Source organism: Bombus affinis, chromosome 15 (genome assembly GCF_024516045.1).
Source record: "Bombus affinis isolate iyBomAffi1 chromosome 15, iyBomAffi1.2, whole genome shotgun sequence".
NCBI classification, from domain to species: domain Eukaryota; kingdom Metazoa; phylum Arthropoda; class Insecta; order Hymenoptera; family Apidae; genus Bombus; species Bombus affinis.
The window spans coordinates 7,324,952-7,338,245 of record NC_066358.1 but is presented as its reverse complement, the minus strand read 5'-3'; the positions used below and the strand labels follow the sequence as shown (position 1 = coordinate 7,338,245).

Below are 13,294 nucleotides of genomic sequence, written 5' to 3'. Positions count from 1 at the left end.
TTATTCGAATTTCATTTATCAGAATAATTCGTCCAAGATGTCATCTGATAGAAATTTGTTTGCCAAGGATCGTTCAAAGAATACATTCGCATTTTATGGTCGTGTTCGTTGAACGAACCTCCTTTTCTTCTTATTCTAAATAGTTTTCAGTTTAGTAGAATTCAATTATTGTGTTGGCGACTAAGTGATTGCGGATTTTGTCATTAGGTGGTATCGACAAAATCCGCAATCAATTAGTTGCCAACCCAATAGATATTTGTGCAAATTCGTATCTGCGAATATAATTAGAAAAGCGGAGACGCGATGGGCGATTAATTCACTCGAATATTGTAACAAGTATCGTCGTTTGGATATTTCGTTTTCTTTTTGTGTATTACGCGCACTCTATGCATTTTTGCATCTTCAAATATTTCCTATAATTTGCACAGAAACGATTGTACCAGTCGAGGCTTCAAAAATTCCTTTATCTTTGTACAAGAAGTTTCCTTGGCAAGAAATCGTCGCAGTCGTGTGTTCCTCTTTATTCAAAAATGTGTGGAGGACAAGGTATATCGGAAGTTTGACCGTGAGATTCATTTGTGGTTATCGTTTGTTGTCGTAACCGTCGAATTTATTCAAAATGAATTAAGGTACAGCCTATAATCGCTGAGTCGTTAATACAGAGTATAAAATCGTGGATGAATACTCGATAAATGTTCGTCGCCTAACTCGGTAGATCGCTCGTTGATACTCGTAGATACTCGATGATACTGTTAGGTACTGTACTCTTTTGGTTGCGTCGGTTTATTTATACTGGTCGGGGGGGAGAGGGGAGTCGGAAGATTCAAATTCGTCTTTGTTCGACGGTTATGTTTAGCGGCTACATTGTTTTGCCCGGAGTCTAATTGTTCTTGCATTACTTGTATCCTAACGATCTCGATAAAACAACTATATGATTAGAATTGTCCTGTGACTCACGTGCCGCTACAAATGCTAAACATCAATTTTTGTAATTCTTCCTCGTCGATGAAATTCGTCGTTGTTTCTGTGACAAAACGTCTGCATTTATTTTTCCCCATTTAAAGTTGGCAAACGTCGATCTTTGAAATTGTTCCGCGTTGACGAAATTCATCGTTCGCTTGGAATATGATCGGTGAAACTTGGTGACAACGAAACGCATAACGCGTCGCAGCGGGGAGTTGCCGAGGCTGGAACACATAACTCAACGATTGAATTATTCTACCAAACTGAAAAGTATTTAGAATGTGTCGATCCTCTGGACTAAATTAAACGATTGGAGATTATGAATTTGAAAATATACGACTATGGTTGTTAAGGACACAGCCTATTAAACTGCGAAAGATTAGATTCGGAAGAATTTTCATCGTTTCTTCCATCTACGCCTGTTTATTTCGTGGAAACGGTCGAAGAAAGGAAACCATTCCCAGCTTTCTCTTTTTTTAATCACCGATTTCAAGAGCACAATGCCGTGCTCGGCCGGCAATTTACGGTAACACGAACGTTACGTGCTTTCGCGCCAGCCATAATTATCGTCCTTTTCACGAAACGGCACGCGAATATCAGTAGAAGTTCGTGCGCCGCGCACGCCTTCATTAATCGCTCAACAACCGCTCCACGAGATTGTCCCAGGCCTGGGAAATAAAATTTGTATATGGAAATATCGTGGAGAATTTCGAAACGTACGCGTATTCATTTACCAGGATATTTTCACATTACTGCGTGCCGCTTGACGGAAATTTATAGCGCGTGCATGTCTGCAAATTTCACGTTTGCTCTCTGTTAGTCAGATTTGTTCGAAATTTCGAAATTCCATGTTTTTAAGTCGCGCAAGCTTCCGGACTTTTACTCGTGCGAGAAGTACAACATTTTGAAACGCACAATATTCGTGATTTTTGGCAAATATCGCGAACTCTCAGGTTTCAAGATTTTGTCGCTACGAAATGGAAAATTCTCTTACTGCTACGACACTTGTCGAAATAACATAAATTAGCTCGAAGCTCGAGAACCTCCATTCCTCCGCTTATTTGCTTCCACCTTCGTGAAATAACGTTGCAATTCCGAAACTAACATCTTCCATTCGCCGTTTAAAACGCAATTCGATTATCAAGCACTTCGTCGATAATTCCGTCCTGTGGACGACGATTATCGATGGAACTGCGCTACTTGAGCCAAAAAGAAAGACAGAAAAACGAAAAGCAATAGCGAATTTGCACGGACGAGTCGCAGTTTGTTTTATTCATTAAAAAAGAGGGAAAAAAAGAGAGAGGAAAAAATTAAAGAGAAGAAGGAAGAAAAAAGAAGGAAAGTCGACTGCAAGATCTACTTTCTTTCAAGGGAGTGAACGTCGTAAGGGGGTGGCAGAAGGGAGGAGGAATATCGAGGATCAGGCCAGAACAAAGTCCTTTGAGAGGAGCGGAATAAATTTGCATCGATTACGATAAAGTTGCGCGAGAGTGCATCGCTTATTGCGCCAGGCTCCACTCTCTCTCTGCTTTGCGACATTGTGCAAAATAAAACGCAACAAGAAACGCCAGCCTGCTCGAGCGAAAAAGGCGTCCACCGATATTGTTGCTGCAACAATGTCTGATCCTATCAGCGAGGTGTGACTGTCGTGAAAAATGGCTCGTTCTTCGTCCACCAACGGAACTCGTAAGTACTTGGACAATTTTTCATAGATTTCATACACGTGCACGTATCGTCTATTAGATAAATGTCTTCTACGTGTTGGCTTGTTTTATTTAAGAATTTCATATCATATCAGGAATTTAACGCGGAGTGGCGAGGCTTTGGATCGAGGCAGGTTGCTTTGTTAAATCCGATTTAATTTAATTTGGGAATATTGTGCGAAATAAAAATTTGCGAGGTTGTTTTATATTTATCGTGATTCATATACGAGTTGCAAGTACAATTATGATTACTCGAACGTTAGAAGATATCGAGAAATAACGCCAGCTACAACTTGTGTATGTTTCCATAGACGTGAAAAGCTAAGAAATTGTTCATTCCCGAACCAGGTACCAAAAACCGTATAATCGTTTCTTGTGATTCCATATCGATCAGTTGCGCCATTAAAAAATTGTTGCAGTTCAAATAATCGCATATCCCTCGCAAGCGTCTCGTCTGCAAAACACAGTTCGAAAATGCTAATTTTCTATCGCTTGGTTCCTAAATAGGAAAAAGAAAAACAGCGGCACGCAAGATTCGCGTATCGAGCGATCGTTTCCTGCAATTAACGAAACGTCCCTCGGAAAGTTTCTCATTCGCGAAGCACAGATCAAGAACGACGATGCTCTTTACCGCTTGGTTCCTGAAACATCGAAAAACAGCGGCGTGAAGGACGCGTGTCGAGCGACGCTGGTTCTCGTACGAGTGGCCGGCAAAAATGTGTCCTCACGAGTCGGAGGACACGTCGATTATATCCTTGCGGCAGATAATATCCCTGTCGGTCGGTGGTAGAGCCGGGGCCGGAATGCACCGTAGAAGGGACCCTGGGGACTTACATCTTTTTCCGCGGTTCGCCGCATAAATAAACGCTGTCGGACAGTTTCGGGGGTCCCGTCCCCCGCCTAGGCGCCGCTCTTTTGTCTTAGCTAATAGAACACGCGTTCCTGCGCGTCCCTTTCGTAAAAATGCCCGAAATGTCCAGTCGTATAATCCTCGCTCGATCGACCTTCCCTTTCTTCTTCATCGTCATAGTCATCCTCTTCTTCTTTCTTCTGCGTCGCGTTAGGCCGCCGCCTCTTCTGCCTCCTGCTACCAAAGCCACTCAGGCCACTCCTTTTTCGGCCTCCTTCCACTGCCCTGCGCCTCTCGTTCCTCCCTTTTTTTTTCTTCTCTCCTCTGTTTTTTTCCCCCCTCAGTTCGACCTGTCCTTGTTTAGGCCTGCCTTGTTTAGGGGATCGTTAGCGATTATTACCATAACTGTTAATTGCTTTACGACGCGACACGACTTAGGACCAAGAGGGTGCGTCACGCGGATCCTTGGTTTTTCTTGGAGGGGAGACTTCGACAAGTTTCTGGGGCGATTCGAACGGAACGAGATTGGAAAAAGCGAAAATATAGGATTTGTGAAGTGATAAATAGTGGAACAATTGATGTGAGAGAAAGACCGCGGTTTTAGGGATGAGAAGCTTCGGCATATTTACGTAGCTTCGACCGAGAAAAGTAGGAAAACAGAATCGAATTTGGAAATTGGAATGAAATTTAGAGAATCAACGTCATGATTTAGAGTCGATAGAATAGTGGTGAAATGATCGGTGGAGAGGCTTTTAGAATTTACATTGCTTCGATCAGGACGCAGATTGAATTAATTCTAAGAATAATAAACGTGACAATTAAGAATTACGTAATAGAAAAATAATGCTAGGACTCTAAGGCTGAAGTAGTTTGGCCTAATCTTTCTTTATTCGTTTGGTTAAAACACACTGTAGAATGTATTTGCACACAGATGCATTCGTTGTAATTGACGAAGCTCAAGTAGCGTAAAAGTACTAATTGCCTTCGTACGACGTCAAAAATTGAATTAAATCCAGGATTGAACGTGACAATTAAGAATTACGTAATAGAAAAATAAATCTAATCTCTGTTTGTTCGTTTGTATAAAACACACTGTAGAAGATATTTGCATACAGATGCATTCGTTGTAATTGACGAAGCCCAAGTAGCGTAAAAGTACTAATTGCCTTCGTACGACGTCAAAAATTGAATTAAATCCAGGATTGAACGTGACAATTAAGAATTACGTAATAGAAAAATAAATCTAATCTATGTTTGTTCCTTTGTATAAAACACACTGTAGAAGATATTTGCATACAGATGCATTTGTTGTAATTGACGAAGCCCAAGTAGCGTAAAAGTACTAATTGCCTTCGTACGACGTCAAAAATTGAATTAAATCCAGGATTGAACGTGACAATTAAAAATTACGTAATAGAAAAATAAATCTAATCTCTGTTTGTTCGTTTGTATAAAACACACTGTAGAAGATATTTGCATACAGATGCATTCGTTGTAATTAACGAAGCCCAAGTAGCGTAAAAGTACTAATTGCTTTCGTACGACGACAAAAATTGAATATGATCGAGATGAGATAAAGAAGCTGATAAGAGAAACGTTTCATCGTAAAGTAAATATATATAGAGAAGTATAAATACTTCTGGAAGCTATTCGTACATTAATCGGGAAAATTACGGAAAGATTGTAGGGTTTTCAAATTTCAGCTGGGAATTTCAGCCCAGCGGGAACGCAGTTGCTCGATCGTAATTATTCCACGGTTCCGTTTTACCGTTTTATCCGAAGTTTTAATGGAGTCGAGTTAAATTATGCAGTTCCACGAGAGAGACAGTGGATTTTAAGTGTCTCTTTGGTTTCCGTCCTTAGACGGCTGTTGTGCGCAATTTATTGCTTACTATACCCTCCGATGGCGTTCTATAGAACCTGTTAGTTAGTGGCACTTTTACGCACCCGCCCGAGCTCATAAGGCATTCCCTGTAATGGCACCGATTTCACTCGTAACTGCGGATAATGGCGCTTCTTCGACTCGAACTTCTTCTACCATTATGTTAATGCACACAGAGAACGACGATACGATTGACAATTTGGCGACATTGTCGCTTTCTTGTCTACTATAGTAGAACGAACATTATCATTCTCGCGTATGCACGAGGGCTACGACTTCTTACGGTACTATTAACACTAACGCTTATCTTACCAGCCTCGGTCAAACGACCGGGTCCAACATTTCACTTCAAATTCTGTACCTTCGTTGTTATTTCTTTCGTTCGTCTAACTTCACGTAAATTCTTCGGTCGTCTGATCGATCAATTTCTCGATTTTGTTTAATATGAGAATTTACGTGGGGTTAGAGACGAACGAAAGAAGTCTCAGCGAAGGTACAACTTCGAATTAAAAATTCGCCATTGATCTAGTAGCTTCGATTGATAATGTTGCAGGTCGAGCATCGTTTACTATAAAAGTTATAAAGAGAGGATCGTCGATCATCTATTAATGTAAGATACTGTCAGGTGATTTCGCAACGCTTTACTTTTATTCTTATACTTTTATCGTTATTATCCACGCTTACCGTAATATATGGATTTCTAGCGAATATCGAATTGTTTGTACGTGCGTGTATTCACGCTATTCGTAACTCGTTTGAACATAACGTCGAGCAATGGAAAGTTTCTAAGATGAGAAGTAGAAGAGAAGTTATAATTTCATAAAATGGATTTGTATAGTAATAAGAGCAATAAATGATTCCAACTGCTACAGTATGCTACACAGTTACTGATATGGTAAATAATTTTTAATAGAGACCAATTATTAAAGTCTGCAGTGTATCGATTTTAGAGTATCTCCAGTCTAATTATTAAATGGCAATACGTAATAATACATAAAATGATGATTACATAAGAAAGAAATATTACTGTTAGATACAGCTATCTAATAATTATTATTAGTTGCCGTTAGAAGCCATTCTTTCTGTCCTAATAACATATGCATAATTACTAAATACTATTCGCATTACATATGAGAAATCCAAGGCAACCATAATACAATAAACAGCAAACTATACTTCAAACTTCCTTAAACTTTACCATCAGGCTCGTTTCTAATTAGCAGACTGCGGATTTCTGTGCGTCTACAGGAAATTTAAGATCGTAAAAATGCCTAGAACCGCGATATGCGGAACCACGGCGTACAAAACACACAAAGTACGACGAATAAAGTAAATTCCTATTTGCAGTGCGCTCGTTTAATTACGTTTAGGAAGATAGGAATTGGCACGAAGAAAATGCGCGATCTATCGATCGATTGCTCGTCCGAAGCCCGCTTTCGTCACCACCCTCGTCATCCCGCGCTCTTCTTCCAACGCTCGCAGCCACCGAAAGCTCCGCGTGCGATCTTCCAACACTCTGGCCGAGTCTCTCGACGATTCTCCTCGATCTCCTCGCCCCTTTCTCAAACCCAGAGAATGGAAAAGCAGGCCGCTTCTCTAGGTGGTCCAATAATAAGACAATAAGTTAGGCTGCGATGCCGGTTGATATCAGTGTGGGATCGAGGCTGGAACAACGGAGAAAGACGCGAGCGTGTACGCGAGCGAGCCGAGCCAAGTCGAAGCGAAGGGACTGCAGAAGACAGGGCGAAGAAGAGAGAAGAAAGAACGAAGTGGAGGAAGAAAGAAAGCAAAGGGAAAGAGAGGCCATGCCGGACGAAAGCGAGTGGTATGCCCGGAGTGGCGCCAGAAGTCTTTCCTCGTCCTTCGTGCTCCCTTGTCCGGCGTTGGTCGCGGTGCTGGGCCATTATCCTCCAACCGTAGGACCGCTATCTGCATCTCTTTCTCACATACGTAACGCACACACGCACACACATACGTAACCGTGTCGATCCAATTCTCTCGGGCACGCGGTTCAACGGAAATTAATAATCTTTCCCTCTGACGCAGGCGAGCCAGACGTTTCTCTCTCGCTATTTTTCGGCAATTTTATTTTTTATTATATTTATATAATTAGCTACAGGTACGTGCACATACGTAAAACTATGTATGTACGTGTATCAGTGAAATTTGTATTAATTTCATTTGCATTAGAAGCTCGAAGCCCTGGAACTGTGTAATTCATTGGAATTTTCTGTATAAGAGAGAGCTTGAAGTTGGAAATTCTGAAATTTTCCGGAGCTTTATCTACGCTGGGAAGCCTAAATTTGGAAATTTGGAAATTTTTCAGGGATCAAGTAGCAGTTCTTATTGGATCTTCTTAGTGGCTCGGTGCAGGAAACGTAGGCTTTGAAATTTCGCAATTTCCCAGAATTCTTGCTATTAGGTTGTCCCGGAAGTTTCTCTCGTTGTACAGGTAAACGACGGATGCACATTTTTCCCCCTATAGGAAGAAAAACGGATCGTGCGTAATTCAATAAAATAATATAAAACAAAAAGATATCCTGCACCCGAGGAAGAAACTGTCGCAAGTTTTTGCCAACTCCATACTTGACGTTAGTCCAAATACACCGCCAATTGGAAGCATTTGAGAATTTAATGCAAATTCCCCGATCTCCGGAGATACTTTGTTGCTATAAAATACGAAATAATAACACGCCCCTCCGCTTCGAAATTTGACAAAATAATTTACACTGAAATTCAGTGGCGTACCGTTATCTCCGAATCACTGAGAAAGTATCTATCTCTTCATCCTCGTCTCGCTGCGATATTACAACCGTGTCGATCGAATTCTCTCGGGCACGCGGTTCAACAGAGAAATTAATGATCTTTCTCTGTCTAACGAAGGCGAGCCAGGCATTCCTCTTCTGGTTAAGTAAGCGAGGGAATCGGCGCGATTCTCTGTCCGATTCTTATGCACAGACGCCGCAGTCTGTCCTCTCTTCAAGGCTGACTAATTAAAGGGGACTCAAGGCGCGAGGATACCGTTCTTGCGAGTAAGAGGATTGGCTAGATGAGAGAGGAGTATTAATGGTATACCGATCCGGGTCTTTATGTCCTGCCCGATTTCTATCGAACCAACCCACCTCTTCTCTCGTCTTATGCATAGTGATAAGCCGGATTGGTTAGACAAGGTGGAATCGAGTATTTCGCGTTGCTTGGCGCTGATCGAGCGACTTCCGGCAGCCTCACCACGTTTTTTAGACGAGGGGATTCTGTTTATATTACGAGCTGATGGAAGGGTTTCAGAAGATCTTGGTATTTCTTGAACGTTTCCCTCGGAATCTGGACTCTATCGAATTTGCAATTGAAATCGTTGTATCGTAAGTTGAAATTTTAGCCGTCGATTCTGTTTCGAGTTTCTCGAGGTTCGTTGGGGCATTTGACGAACGAGGCGATGAGACGGGTCGCGTTGTCAGTGGCGATTTTAACGATCCACGTCGTCGCGCAGGTTGCAAAGTGGATTTCAACAAGCTGCGAGTTGAAATTTCCACTCTATTTCGTTAAAGTTTGTTTCGACTTCAGCCGGGAGTCTAGCATCCTCTAGGAAACAGCATCCTCGTGTGTTCTTTATACTCGTTGCGATTCGTATTACGTTTCCTTCAAACTTCTTCGTGGTTCTACTTCGATATCCTGAAGGAATAGCCTGTAACGCGTGACAAATGAAAAATTCAACGTAATTTTCTACGAGGATCAAAAACATAGGACTGCGTAATAAGGTTACGCGAATGAAGATCTCTAAACATATAACTCCGGCAAAGTTGTTTGCCACGGAGAAAAGCCTGAGAAAGACGATAAAACCTACCCCCATTAACCTAACCCTAAACTTAACTTAAAAATACAACAGTTAAAAGATTGTCCTAAAAGTGTCTTTCTTTCGCAAACGTGTTTTTTACAACAATGTAGCTTCATACAAACGTGAAAGCAAGCCTGTGAAACGTCTCTGTATTTATCTCAACAGAAGAAAATGGATCGTACTCGACAAAACGATATAAAACAAAAAGTCATGTGCGTCTGTTATTTCTTCATAAAACGAAGGAAACTTCTCGGACAGCCTAATACTTCGTATTTGCAAAACGATCGAATCGCCGGCTGAGAACGATTTGCAGGCCACGTTCAGAAATCAGCGCCGTTCTACCTTCGTTCTTTCCCCTCTCAAACAGAGAAGAAGAAGAAGAAGAAGAAGAAGAAAGTCGGTGCTGGTGTTCTCTTCTCTGATTCTCGTTCGCGGCTCATCAGCGTAACTTGGACTGTCAAGCGGGGACATGGAGGCGGGTTTGAAGTGTTTATCGGCACTGGCGGAACACGCCGGCGTTACAAGCGCCGCTTCGTGTCCGGCGTGTCGCGGCGGCAAATCACCGAATCCGCCGCCGGGACGCCGTGGAATTCGCAGTATTCGGCGGCGGGACTCCGGCATCCGGGAATCGTCGCGGCCAGCGGCCGCTGAAAAGGATGGAATTGCGGTCGTGCCGTGCAGACTCGGAGCACCCGCCTCCCATCGATCTACTCCTCGCTATTTCCACCGGGAATCGTCGTCCCGCCGAATTCTATCGTTTCAAGACACGATCGGTCGTGTGTCGAGCGTTTGCGCTCGCTGGTCTTGGTCGGTATCGGAGTTGCTCTTAGTTCGCATGCTGCACTTTGACTGGGTTAAATCATTTTTAGAGACTGTGTAGTTTTTCCGAGTTTTCTTTCCGTTTGTAGAGGATGGTTGGTCGTATGGTTTAAACGACGAGATTACTCGATATTGAAAGCGTCAAATATATTTAAAAATAATTAATAAATACAGAGAATGTTCGCTAAGACGCTCGGTATTAACTGATTCGCTAAACACTGTTACACTGGTCGTTAATAAAATCGCTGGAGACTGAGATTGAAAAATTGGTCGCCTTACGATCGTGTCGGGGGAGTACCGGAAAATTTAAATTCGGCTTTGTTCGACTGTTGCACGTAGCGACGCATGGTTTTGCCCCGAGTTTATTTATTATTGCATTATGTGTGTCTTAACGATGTTGATACTCCGAGGTAAAACGACAACATGGTTCGAATTGTCCTGTAGCTCGTGTGGTTTCATGGTTCCTTATTTTATGGGGAATTCTTAAAGAGCAATAGACACGGAAATGTACGATTGGGGATAAAAGAGAGTTGAAATGTAAGCGATGGAAAAAGTATGATAATTTTATAAAGTAGAATTGCATTTGACAAGTCAGTAAATGTAATATTCGTTACAGAATAGGCGACTGTTAAGAAGGTGGCGAAAAGGCTCAAACATGAAAGACACTGATACGAACATTGCTTAGAAACCTTACATTTTCTTTCTGCTGTCGTAATACAAATATACGAGGAATTCAAAGGAAGGAGCTTGTTACGTCACACTGGTACATTGGATTTTGGCATTTAACGCTAGAACTACCGATAGTTAACACGAAGCTATTTCTACCAAAACCAGTCAAAATAACTGGTCTTTAAAAAACACGTAATAATAGAATCAGAAATTACTTTCTTAAAGAAGGAATTCCATGTTATGTAGAGTACATTTTTGGTATTATTAATCCATATGGAGGCTTAACAAATTTATAAAATTGTAATAGAACCAGTCATTTCGATTGGTATGGTATTTCTAGCGATCCAGTTATCGATCCGGAATTTTCCTGATAACTGATATCATCATATCGAATGATACGCAGTAAAAATTGGAAAAACGTGTGGCAAGTTGTACAAGACGAGGAAACTGGTTAATTGGGCTTCGATAAACAGATTGCAGGACCTTTTTACACTTCGACTGGTACTGGTATAAGTAGCCTTGATACAAAATTATTTTCAGTTTGAATACATAAGAAACAAACTAAAATGCATTGTATTGTTATTTTAGTTATCGTTGCGAAAGTAATTACGTCATTGTGGAAAAGAAATATAACCTGAAGTAAGAATTTTAAAATAAAATTGACTGGTGTGGTAGTTGTAGCGTTTAAGGGGATTTCAAGAGCGTGTAGATTCTTAGAATTTTCTCTGAGGCTCAGCAGTTGCTTATTTTATTGGCAAATTTTAAGATGTAAAAATACGTTGTATCGAATTGACGAATTGGATTTCGAACGTTAGAATCGTTAACGATGGATGGTCTTTAATATGGAAAACTTCCAATATCACAATTATTGCGAAAAAGAGAGTTTCTCACAAGAGAAATACAGTAGTAAAAAAATTCCAGTTCTACAGGAAGCTAACCACTTCAGGTTAAATGTTCGGTCGCAGGTATGCAAAACCGAACAATGTTAGGATCGTAATCGGCCAAGGGATTGAAACCTTTCAACTTTCCCATGATTTACTATGCCCTCAACCTAATCGCTTGAAGTATATCCAACGCAAACAACATTAACGAACGTATTCTATGAAACCTTTTAAACGTTCATTAACATTGCGGTGCGACACCATTGTTACGAATGTGTTGGTAAAACTTGCAAAAGTTTGAATATGTGTATGCGGAAGTTACAGAAATTTTGGTGAAGTCTGAGAATGTATGCGAACCATGGCAAGTCACCTAATCGTTTTAAACTTTAATGTAACTAACATGATCGAAGATCAGAGGCACAAAACACGACGAATAATTTGTCAGTTCGATGATCAACAACCATTATTAATTAACCAAACTGTCTTTCTAATTGATCCTGGAATTAAACACGTACGTTCGTGTCTCATGAAACGATTCTATACCTGATTCGTCGTAAATTTTCACAGATCTTCAAGAAATATATTTTCGTGCGAGGCAAACAATTAATCGTTCGAAATCGAGAAATTAAATAACATGGACGGTTCTTCTCGTACGCTTCTAAATCATAAACGTTGCTATAAATGAAATTTCAGAACGCTTAGCACAATACGTGTAATACGATTTACGAAAGGTTTCTACAAGAATACTTTGACGAGCCAAGAAGCAATCGGTTAAATCTGCAAACCGAAACGCTTTACTCTTTACACCACGCACGCACACGCCATTCGATAGCTTCTGGTTCTCCTATTTTTATTTGTACAGTGGCGAAAGTTGGGCCGGAAATTGCTGGCGAATATTTCTATCAAACTCCCCGCTCTTCTGTATTTTTATTTCCGTTAGAAATTAGTGGTTTCAGCGAAGCATTTTCACGCTCGCTGTAATTTAATCAGCAAGGAAACACAAGCCGTTACACCTTCCGCCGCTTTCAACCCCCAGCCACCCTCGTCGATCGATACTGTTTGCATTACAAACAGTCGACCAACGCCGTTGAATATAGGTATATATATATATTTTTCGTTTTCTTTTTTTATTTTTTGATGTCTTTTCATCACGGGTGGACCAGCGTTGTTAGTTTTGTTAGTAGTTTCGCGTGTATATCCTTTCGACCATCGCGAAACAGGAATTAACACGGTGCCTAGGTCGCGAACAATACGTCCACGCATCGCTGACGACTGATTTCGCGAAAAAATTCCGCGTGATCGCTTGTAACCCGCGAGGACAAAGAAACGAGCATGAAATAAGAGAGCGTGAAAATCATCCCGCTGCGTTCTTTCGGTTATTATCGGCCCAGTCGTATTTTTCGTAATATTCAAAAGCACCTTAAGTTTCGGCGAAATTATTATTATCGATAAACTGGTGTTAACGCAGTTTTGGGAAATTTGAGATTCCGCAAGTCCACAGACGGCGTGTTTGGAGTAAATTAATAAACGTTTCTTTAATCACGCGATAAAGATGCAAAATTGCATAAGCATCAGCAGTCTAATCGTTGGTGCACGTGATTTTTCCTTATAATTTTATGTCGAACGTTTTTTTAAAGACACACGGTTGTTTTGTTTACGTTTGGTACGAGAGTAAGCTTTTTTTTTATTTGGTAG

At 41.0% G+C, this 13,294-nt stretch overlaps 1 long non-coding RNA gene across 1 annotated transcript in view; it reads left to right on the top strand.

Annotated features, from left to right (window-relative positions):
- Window positions 1-881: 881 nt before the first annotated feature.
- LOC126924871 (uncharacterized) overlaps window positions 882-13,294 on the top strand; it is a 70,544-nt gene continuing 58,131 nt past the window's right edge. The window contains exon 1 of the long non-coding RNA XR_007713735.1: window positions 882-2,649. This is a non-coding gene — a long non-coding RNA (uncharacterized LOC126924871). The remainder of the gene's footprint in view (window positions 2,650-13,294) is intronic.